Raw genomic sequence first — 12,098 nt, 5'->3', positions numbered from 1 at the left:
AGATAATGTAGTAGATGTGACCTGCAGTCCTATGTAACACCACAGATAACACAGTGATATCTCTCTGAGTACAGATAATGTATAGATGTGACCTGCAGTCCTATGTAACACCACAGATAACAGTGATAACTCTCTGAGTACAGATAATGTATAGAGGAGACCTGCAGTCCTATGTAACACCACAGATAACAGTGATAACTCTCTGAGTACAGATAATGTATAGATGTGACCTGCAGTCCTATGTAACACCACAGATAACAGTGATAACTCTCTGAGTACAGATAATGTATAGATGTGACCTGCAGTCCTATGTAACACCACAGATAACAGTGATAACTCCCTGAGTACAGATAATGTATAGATGTGACCTGCAGTCCTATGTAACACCACAGATAACAGTGATAACTCTGAGTACAGATAATGTATAGATGTGACCTGCAGTCCTATGTAACACCACAGATAACAGTGATAACTCTCTGAGTACAGATAATGTATAGATGTGACCTGCAGTCCTATGTAACACCACAGATAACAGTGATAACTCTCTGAGTACAGATAATGTATAGATGTGACCTGCAGTCCTATGTAACACCACAGATAACAGTGATAACTCTGAGTACAGATAATGTATAGATGTGACCTGCAGTCCTATGTAACACCACAGATAATGTATAGATGTGACCTGCAGTCCTATGTAACACCACAGATAACACAGTGATAACTCTCTGAGTACAGATAATGTATAGATGTGACCTGCAGTCCTATGTAACACCACAGATAACAGTGATAACTCTGAGTACAGATAATGTATAGATGTGACCTGCAGTCCTATGTAACACCACAGATAACACAGTGATAACTCTGAGTACAGATAATGTATAGATGTGACCTGCAGTCCTATGTAACACCACAGATAACAGTGATAACTCTCTGAGTACAGATAATGTATAGATGTGACCTGCAGTCCTATGTAACACCACAGATAACAGTGATAACTCTCTGAGTACAGATAATGTATAGATGTCACCTGCAGTCCTATGTAACACCACAGATAACAGTGATAACTCTCTGAGTACAGATAATGTATAGATGTGACCTGCAGTCCTATGTAACACCACAGATAACAGTGATAACTCTGAGTACAGATAATGTATAGATGTGACCTGCAGTCCTATGTAACACCACAGATAATGTATAGATGTGACCTGCAGTCCTATGTAACACCACAGATAACAGTGATAACTCTCTGAGTACAGATAATGTATAGATGTGACCTGCAGTCCTATGTAACACCACAGATAACAGTGATAACTCTGAGTACAGATAATGTATAGATGTGACCTGCAGTCCTATGTAACACCACAGATAACACAGTGATAACTCTCTGAGTTCAGATAATGTATAGATGTGACCTGCAGTCCTATGTAACACCACAGATAACAGGGATAACTCTCTGAGTACAGATAATGTATAGATGTGACCTGCAGTCCTATGTAACACCACAGATAACAGTGATAACTCTGAGTACAGATAATGTATAGATGTGACCTGCAGTCCTATGTAACACCACAGATAACACAGTGATAACTCTCTGAGTACAGATAATGTTTAGATGTGACCTGCAGTCCTATGTAACACCACAGATAACACAGTGATAACTCTCTGAGAACAGATAATGTATAGATGTGACCTGCAGTCCTATGTAACAAAACAGATAACAGTGATATCTCTCTGAGTACAGATAATGTATAGATGTGACCTGCAGTCCTATGTAACACCACAGATAACAGTGATAACTCTCTGAGTACAGATAATGTATAGATGTGACCTGCAGTCCTATGTAACACCACAGATAACAGTGATAACTCTCTGAGTACAGATAATGTATAGATGTGACCTGCAGTCCTATGTAACACCACAGATAACAGTGATAACTCTCTGAGTACAGATAATGTATAGATGTGACCTGCAGTCCTATGTAACACCAAAGATAACAGTGATAACTCTCTGAGTATAGATAATGTATAGATGTGACCTGCAGTCCTATGTAACAAAACAGATAACAGTGATATCTCTCTGAGTACAGATAATGTATAGATGTGACCTGCAGTCCTATGTAACACCACAGATAACAGTGATAACTCTCTGAGTACAGATAATGTATAGATGTGACCTGCAGTCCTATGTAACACCACAGATAACAGTGATAACTCTCTGAGTACAGATAATGTATAGATGTGACCTGCAGTCCTATGTAACACCACAGATAACAGTGATAACTCTCTGAGTACAGATAATGTATAGATGTGACCTGCAGTCCTATGTAACACCAAAGATAACAGTGATAACTCTCTGAGTATAGATAATGTATAGATGTGACCTGCAGTCCTATGTAACACCACAGATAACAGTGATATCTCTGAGTACAGATAATGTATAGATGTGACCTGCAGTCCTATGTAACACCACAGATAACAGTGATATCTCTGAGTACAGATAATGTATAGATGTGACCTGCAGTCCTATGTAACACCACAGATAACAGTGATAACTCTCTGAGTACAGATAATGTATAGATGTGACCTGCAGTCCTATGTAACACCACAGATAACAGTGATAACTCTCTGAGTACAGATAATGTATAGATGTCACCTGCAGTCCTATGTAACACCACAGATAACAGTGATAACTCTGAGTACAGATAATGTATAGATGTGACCTGCAGTCCTATGTAACACCACAGATAACAGTGATAACTCTCTGAGTACAGATAATGTATAGATGTGACCTGCAGTCCTATGTAACACCACAGATAATGTATAGATGTGACCTGCAGTCCTATGTAACACCACAGATAACAGTGATAACTCTCTGAGTACAGATAATGTATAGATGTGACCTGCAGTCCTATGTAACACCACAGATAACACAGTGATAACTCTCTGAGTACAGATAATGTATAGATGTGACCTGCAGTCCTATGTAACACCACAGATAACAGTGATAAATCTCTGAGTACAGATAATGTATAGATGTGACCTGCAGTCCTATGTAACACCACAGATAACAGTGATATCTCTGAGTACAGAAAATGTATAGATGTGACCTGCAGTCCTATGTAACACCACAGATAACAGTGATAACTCTGAGTACAGATAATGTATAGATGTGACCTGCAGTCCTATGTAACACCACAGATAACAGTGATAACTCTCTGAGTACAGATAATGTATAGATGTGACCTGCAGTCCTATGTAACACCACAGATAACAGTGATAACTCTCTGAGCACAGATAATGTAGTAGATGTGACCTGCAGTCCTATGTAACACCACAGATAACAGTGATAACTCTGAGTACAGATAATATATAGATGTGACCTGCAGTCCTATGTAACACCACAGATAACAGTGATAACTCTCTGAGTACAGATAATGTATAGATGTGACCTGCAGTCCTATGTAACACCACAGATAACACAGTGATAACTCTCTGAGTACAGATAATGTATAGATGTGACCTGCAGTCCTATGTAACACCACAGATAACAGTGATAACTCTCTGAGTACAGATAATGCATAGATGTGACCTGCAGTCCTATGTAACACCACAGATAACAGTGATAACTCTGAGTACAGATAATGTATAGATGTGACCTGCAGTCCTATGTAACACCACAGATAATGTATAGATGTGACCTGCAGTCCTATGTAACACCACAGATAACACAGTGATAACTCTCTGAGTACAGATAATGTATAGATGTGACCTGCAGTCCTATGTAACACCACAGATAATGTATAGATGTGACCTGCAGTCCTATGTAACACCATAGATAACAGTGATAACTCTGAGTACAGATAATGTATAGATATGACCTGCAGTCCTATGTAACACCACAGATAATGTATAGATGTGACCTGCAGTCCTATGTAACACCACAGATAATGTACAGATGTGACCTGCAGTCCTATGTAACACCACAGATAACACAGTGATAACTCTCTGAGTACAGATAATGTATAGATGTGACCTGCAGTCCTATGTAACACCACAGATAACGCAGTGATAACTCTCTGAGTACAGATAATGTATAGATGTGACCTGCAGTCCTATGTAACACCACAGATAACAGGGATAACTCTCTGAGAACAGATAATGTATAGATGTGACCTGCAGTCCTATGTAACATCACAGATAACAGTGATAACTCTCTGAGTACAGATAATGTATAGATGTGACCTGCAGTCCTATGTAACACCACAGATCACAGTGATAATTCTCTGAGTACAGATAATGTATAGATGTGACCTGCAGTCCTATGTAACACCACAGATAACACAGTGATAACTCTGAGTACAGATAATGTATAGATGTGACCTGCAGTCCTATGTAACACCACAGATAACACAGATAACTCTCTGAGCACAGATAATGTATAGATGTGACCTGCAGTCCTATGTAACACCACAGATAACACAGTGATAACTCTCTGAGTACAGATAATGTATAGATGTGTCCTGCAGTCCTATGTAACACCACAGATAACAGTGATAACTCTCTGAGTACAGATAATGTATAGATGTGACCTGCAGTCCTATGTAACACCACAGATAATGTATAGATGTGACCTGCAGTCCTATGTAACACCACAGATAACACAGTGATAACTCTCTGAGTACAGATAATGTATAGATGTGACCTGCAGTCCTATGTAACACCACAGATAACACAGTGATAACTCTGAGTACAGATAATGTATAGATGTGACCTGCAGTCCTATGTAACACCACAGATAACACAGATAACTCTCTGAGCACAGATAATGTATAGATGTGACCTGCAGTCCTATGTAACACCACAGATAACACAGTGATAACTCTCTGAGTACAGATAATGTATAGATGTGTCCTGCAGTCCTATGTAACACCACAGATAACAGTGATAACTCTCTGAGTACAGATAATGTATAGATGTGACCTGCAGTCCTATGTAACACCACAGATAATGTATAGATGTGACCTGCAGTCCTATGTAACACCACAGATAACAGTGATAACTCTCTGAGTACAGATAATGTATAGATGTGACCTGCAGTCCTATGTAACACCACAGATAACACAGTGATAACTCTCTGAGTACAGATAATGTATAGATGTGACCTGCAGTCCTATGTAACACCACAGATAACAGTGATAACTCTCTGAGTACAGATAACGTATAGATGTGACCTGCAGTCCTATGTAACACCACAGATAACACAGTGATAACTCTCTGAGTACAGATAACGTATAGATGTGACCTGCAGTCCTATGTAACACCACAGATAACACAGTGATAACTCTCTGAGTACAGATAATGTATAGATGTGACCTGCAGTCCTATGTAACACCACAGATAACAGTGATAACTCTCTGAGTACAGATAATGTATAGATGTGACCTGCAGTCCTATGTAACACCACAGATAACAGTGATAACTCTCTGAGTACAGATAATGTATAGATGTGACCTGCAGTCCTATGTAACACCACAGATAACACAGTGATAACTCTCTGAGTACAGATAACGTATAGATGTGACCTGCAGTCCTATGTAACACCACAGATAACAGTGATAACTCTCTGAGTACAGATAATGTATAGATGTGACCTGCAGTCCTATGTAACACCACAGATAACACAGTGATAACTCTCTGAGTACAGATAATGTATAGATGTGACCTGCAGTCCTATGTAACACCACAGATAACAGTGATAACTCTCTGAGTACAGATAATGTAGTAGATGTGACCTGCAGTCCTATGTAACACCACAGATAACAGTGATAACTCTCTGAGTACAGATAATGTATAGATGTGACCTGCAGTCCTATGTAACACCACAGATAACAGTGATAACTCTCTGAGTACAGATAATGTATAGATGTGACCTGCAGTCCTATGTAACACCACAGATAACACAGTGATAACTCTCTGAGTACAGATAACGTATAGATGTGACCTGCAGTCCTATGTAACACCACAGATAACAGTGATAACTCTCTGAGTACAGATAATGTATAGATGTGACCTGCAGTCCTATGTAACACCACAGATAACACAGTGATAACTCTCTGAGTACAGATAATGTATAGATGTGACCTGCAGTCCTATGTAACACCACAGATAACAGTGATATCTCTGAGTACAGATAATGTATAGATGTGACCTGCAGTCCTATGTAACACCACAGATAACACAGTGATAACTCTCTGAGTACAGATAATGTATAGATGTGACCTGCAGTCCTATGTAACACCACAGATAACACAGTGATAACTCTCTGAGTACAGATAATGTATAGATGTGACCTGCAGTCCTATGTAACACCACAGATAACACAGTGATAACTCTCTGAGTACAGATAATGTATAGATGTGACCTGCAGTCCTATGTAACACCACAGATAACAGTGATAACTCTCTGAGTACAGATAATGTATAGATGTGACCTGCAGTCCTATGTAACACCACAGATAACAGTGATAACTCTCTGAGTACAGATAATGTATAGATGAGACCTGCAGTCCTATGTAACACCACAGATAACACAGTGATAACTCTCTGAGTACAGATAATGTATAGATGTGACCTGCAGTCCTATGTAACACCACAGATAACACATTGATAACTCTCTGAGTACAGATAATGTATAGATGTGACCTGCAGTCCTATGTAACACCACAGATAACAGTGATAACTCTCTGAGTACAGATAATGTATAGATGTGACCTACAGTCCTATGTAACACCACAGATAACACAGTGATAACTCTCTGAGTACAGATAATGTATAGATGTGACCTGCAGTCCTATGTAACACCACAGATAACAGTGATAACTCTCTGAGTACAGATAATGTATAGATGTGACCTGCAGTCCTATGTAACACCACAGAAAACAGTGATAACTCTGAGTACAGATAATGTATAGATGTGACCTGCAGTCCTATGTAACACCACAGATAACAGTGATAACTCTCTGAGTACAGATAATGTATAGATGTGACCTGCAGTCCTATGTAACACCACAGATAACAGTGATAACTCTCTGAGTACAGATAATGTATAGATGTGACCTGCAGTCCTATGTAACACCACAGATAACACAGTGATATCTCTCTGAGTACAGATAATGTATAGATGTGACCTGCAGTCCTATGTAACACCACAGATAACAGTGATAAATCTCTGAGTACAGATAATGTATAGATGTCACCTGCAGTCCTATGTAACACCACAGATAACAGTGATAACTCTCTGAGTACAGATAATGTATAGATGTGACCTGCAGTCCTAAGTAACACCACAGATAACAGTGATAACTCTCTGAGTACAGATAATGTATAGATGTGACCTGCAGTCCTATGTAACACCACAGATAACACAGTGATAACTCTCTGAGTACAGATAATGTATAGATGTGACCTGCAGTCCTATGTAACACCACAGATAACAGTGATAACTCTCTGAGTACAGATAATGTAGTAGATGTGACCTGCAGTCCTATGTAACACTACAGATAACAGTGATAACTCTCTGAGTACAGATAATGTATAGATGTGACCTGCAGTCCTATGTAACACCACAGATAACAGTGATATCTCTCTGAGTACAGATAATGTATAGATGTGACCTGCAGTCCTATGTAACACCACAGATAACAGTGATAACTCTCTGAGTACAGATAATGTATAGATGTGACCTGCAGTCCTATGTAACACCACAGATAACAGTGATAACTCTCTGAGCACAGATAATGTAGTAGATGTGACCTGCAGTCCTATGTAACACCACAGATAACACATTGATAACTCTCTGAGTACAGATAATGTATAGATATGACCTGCAGTCCTATGTAACACCACAGATAACACAGTGATAACTCTCTGAGTACAGATAATGTATAGATGTGACCTGCAGTCCTATGTAACACCACAGATAACAGTGATAACTCTCTGAGTACAGATAATGTATAGATGTGACCTGCAGTCCTATGTAACACCACAGATAACAGTGATAACTCTCTGAGCACAGATAATGTATAGATGTGACCTGCAGTCCTATGTAACACCACAGATAACACAGTGATAACTCTCTGAGTACAGATAATATATAGATGTGACCTGCAGTCCTATGTAACACCACAGACAACAGTGATAACTCTCTGAGTACAGATAATATATAGATGTGACCTGCAGTCCTATGTAACACCACAGATAACACAGTGATAACTCTCTGAGTACAGATAATGTATAGATGTGACCTGCAGTCCTATGTAACACCACAGATAACAGTGATAACTCTCTGAGTACAGATAATGCATAGATGTGACCTGCAGTCCTATGTAACACCACAGATAACAGTGATAACTCTCTGAGTACAGATAATGTATAGATGTGACCTGCAGTCCTATGTAACACCACAGATAACACAGTGATAACTCTCTGAGTACAGATAATGCATAGATGTGACCTGCAGTCCTATGTAACACCACAGATAACACAGTGATAACTCTCTGAGTACAGATAATGTATAGATATGACCTGCAGTCCTATGTAACACCACAGATAATGTATAGATGTGACCTGCAGTCCTATGTAACACCACAGATAATGTATAGATGTGACCTGCAGTCCTATGTAACACCACAGATAACACAGTGATAACTCTCTGGTAACAGATAATGTATAGATGTGACCTGCAGTCCTATGTAACACAACAGATAACACAGTGATAACTCTCTGGTAACAGATAATGTATAGATGTGACCTGCAGTCCTATGTAACACCACAGATAACACAGTGATAACTCTCTGAGTACAGATAATGTATAGATGTGACCTGCAGTCCTATGTAACACCACAGATAACAGTGATAACTCTCTGAGTACAGATAATGTATAGATGTGACCTGCAGTCCTATGTAACACCACAGATAACACAGTGATAACTCTGAGTACAGATAATGTATAGATGTGACCTGCAGTCCTATGTAACACCACAGATAACAGTGATAACTCTCTGAGTACAGATAATGTATAGATGTGACCTGCAGTCCTATGTAACACCACAGATAACACAGTGATAACTCTGAGTACAGATAATGTATAGATATGACCTGCAGTCCTATGTAACACCACAGATAACACAGTGATAACTCTCTGAGTACAGATAATGTATAGATGTGACCTGCAGTCCTATGTAACACCACAGATAACAGTGATAACTCTCTGAGTACAGATAATGTATAGATGTGACCTGCAGTCCTATGTAACACCACAGATAACACAGTGATAACTCTCTGAGTACAGATAATGTATAGATGTGACCTGCAGTCCTATGTAACACCACAGATAACACAGTGATAACTCTCTGAGTACAGATAATGTATAGATGTGACCTGCAGTCCTATGTAACACCACAGATAACACAGTGATAACTCTCTGAGTACAGATAATGTATAGATGTGACCTGCAGTCCTATGTAACACCACAGATAACAGTGATAACTCTCTGAGTACAGATAATGTAATAGATGTGACCTGCAGTCCTATGTAACACCACAGATAACACAGTGATAACTCTCTGAGAACAGATAATGTAATAGATGTGACCTGCAGTCCTATGTAACACCACAGATAACACATTGATAACTCTCTGAGTACAGATAATGTATAGATGTGACCTGCAGTCCTATGTAACACCACAGATAACAGTGATAACTCTCTGAGTACAGATAATGTATAGATGTGACCTGCAGTCCTATGTAACACCACAGATAACAGTGATAACTCTCTGAGTACAGATAATGTATAGATGTGACCTGCAGTCCTATGTAACACCACAGATAACACAGTGATAACTCTCTGAGTACAGATAATGTATAGATGTGACCTGCAGTCCTATGTAACACCACAGATAACACAGTGATAACTCTCTGAGTACAGATAATGTATAGATGTGACCTGCAGTCCTATGTAACACCACAGATAACAGTGATAACTCTCTGAGTACAGATAATGTATAGACGTGACCTGCAGTCCTATGTAACACCACAGATAACAGTGATAACTCTCTGAGCACAGATAATGTATAGATGTGACCTGCAGTCCTATGTAACACCACAGATAACAGTGATATCTCTCTGAGTACAGATAATGTATAGATGTGACCTGCAGTCCTATGTAACACTACAGATAACAGTGATAACTCTCTGAGTACAGATAATGTATAGATGTGACCTGCAGTCCTATGTAACACCACAGATAACAGTGATAACTCTCTGAGTACAGATAATGTATAGATGTGACCTGCAGTCCTATGTAACACCACAGATAACACAGTGATAACTCTCTGAGTACAGATAATGTATAGATGTGACCTGCAGTCCTATGTAACACCACAGATAATGTATAGATGTGACCTGCAGTCCTATGTAACACCACAGATAACAGTGATAACTCTCTGAGTACAGATAATGTATAGATCTGACCTGCAGTCCTATGTAACACCACAGATAACACATTGATAACTCTCTGAGTACAGATAATGTATAGATGTGACCTGCAGTCCTATGTAACACCACAGATAACAGTGATAACTCTCTGAGTACAGATAATGTATAGATGTGACCTGCAGTCCTATGTAACACCACAGATAACACAGTGATAACTCTCTGAGAACAGATAATGTAATAGATGTGACCTGCAGTCCTATGTAACACCACAGATAACAGTGATAACTCTGAGTACAGATAATGTATAGATGTGACCTGCAGTCCTATGTAACACCACAGATAACACAGTGATAACTCTCTGAGTACAGATAATGTAATAGATGTGACCTGCAGTCCTATGTAACACCACAGATAACACAGTGATAACTCTCTGAGAACAGATAATGTAATAGATGTGACCTGCAGTCCTATGTAACACCACAGATAACACATTGATAACTCTCTGAGTACAGATAATGTATAGATGTGACCTGCAGTCCTATGTAACACCACAGATAACAGTGATAACTCTCTGAGTACAGATAATGTATAGATGTGACCTGCAGTCCTATGTAACATCACAGATAACAGTGATAACTCTCTGAGTACAGATAATGTATAGATGTGACCTGCAGTCCTATGTAACACCACAGATAACACAGTGATAACTCTCTGAGTACAGATAATGTATAGATGTGACCTGCAGTCCTATGTAACACCACAGATAACACAGTGATAACTCTCTGAGTACAGATAATGTATAGATGTGACCTGCAGTCCTATGTAACACCACAGATAACACAGTGATAACTCTCTGAGTACAGATAATGTATAGATGTGACCTGCAGTCCTATGTAACACCACAGATAACAGTGATAACTCTCTGAGTACAGATAATGTATAGACGTGACCTGCAGTCCTATGTAACACCACAGATAACAGTGATAACTCTCTGAGTACAGATAATGTATAGATGTGACCTGCAGTCCTATGTAACACCACAGATAACAGTGATATCTCTCTGAGTACAGATAATGTATAGATGTGACCTGCAGTCCTATGTAACACTACAGATAACAGTGATAACTCTCTGAGTACAGATAATGTATAGATGTGACCTGCAGTCCTATGTAACACCACAGATAACAGTGATAACTCTCTGAGTACAGATAATGTATAGATGTGACCTGCAGTCCTATGTAACACCACAGATAACACAGTGATAACTCTCTGAGTACAGATAATGTATAGATGTGACCTGCAGTCCTATGTAACACCACAGATAATGTATAGATGTGACCTGCAGTCCTATGTAACACCACAGATAACAGTGATAACTCTCTGAGTACAGATAATGTATAGATGTGACCTGCAGTCCTATGTAACACCACAGATAACAGTGATATCTCTCTGAGTACAGATAATGTATAGATGTGACCTGCAGTCCTATGTAACACTACAGATAACAGTGATAACTCTCTGAGTACAGATAATGTATAGATGTGACCTGCAGTCCTATGTAACACCACAGATAACACAGTGATAAATCTCTGAGTACAGATAATGTA

This window comes from Hyla sarda, unplaced genomic scaffold, assembly GCF_029499605.1.
Source record: "Hyla sarda isolate aHylSar1 unplaced genomic scaffold, aHylSar1.hap1 scaffold_66, whole genome shotgun sequence".
Taxonomy (NCBI): Eukaryota; Metazoa; Chordata; class Amphibia; order Anura; family Hylidae; genus Hyla; species Hyla sarda.
The sequence above is the reverse complement of the archived record's forward strand: the minus strand, read 5'-3'. Positions refer to the sequence as shown.